At 31.2% G+C, this 541-nt stretch overlaps 1 non-coding gene across 1 annotated transcript; it reads left to right on the top strand.

The window, feature by feature from the left end:
- Positions 1-201: 201 nt before the first annotated feature.
- Positions 202-331, top strand: LOC129403041 (small nucleolar RNA SNORA22). Its single transcript, XR_008629031.1, has one exon. It is a non-coding gene; the product is annotated as a small nucleolar RNA SNORA22 (small nucleolar RNA).
- Positions 332-541: the final 210 nt, after the last annotated feature.

A 541-nucleotide genomic window follows, 5' to 3' on the forward strand; every position in this document is an offset into this window, starting at 1 on the left:
AGGATTCAAAGAACCATATAGTGTGACAGTAATAGGACCCAGCTTCTGTGCATGCAAGGCAAGCATCCTAACCTCTGTACTATTGCTCAGGCTCTATGTTAAATCATCTTTAGGATTCCTCAAAGCCTTAAAAGATTTTATTTGGACACAATAATCTGAAATACTTATACATTCAATTATTCAAAACAGTTATCTTTATATTTACATAGTGAACTCCCATGTGTGCTTTAATGCTCCCTTGGTTTTTACTCTGTGCTAGAGCAATGTCTTTTCTTTACCCCTGCATTAAAAACACAATCATTTTTAATGTATTCATAAAGTAAACACATCACTAATAATAAAAAAAGTTCTTGATTCAGGGAATAATTCTCAAATGAACATGTTATTTTTAAAATAATTTATATTTTTTCTATTAAGAGTGATTTACAAGACTGTTCATAATAGAGTTTCAGGCATACCATGTTCCAGCACCTTTTGTTTTGTTGTTTTGGATGTGGAAAATCAGCAAATAGAGACGAGAATATTTGATTCTTCTTAGTTA

The sequence above is a fragment of the Sorex araneus genome, chromosome 2 (genome assembly GCF_027595985.1).
Source record: "Sorex araneus isolate mSorAra2 chromosome 2, mSorAra2.pri, whole genome shotgun sequence".
In the NCBI taxonomy this organism is placed as follows: domain Eukaryota; kingdom Metazoa; phylum Chordata; class Mammalia; order Eulipotyphla; family Soricidae; genus Sorex; species Sorex araneus.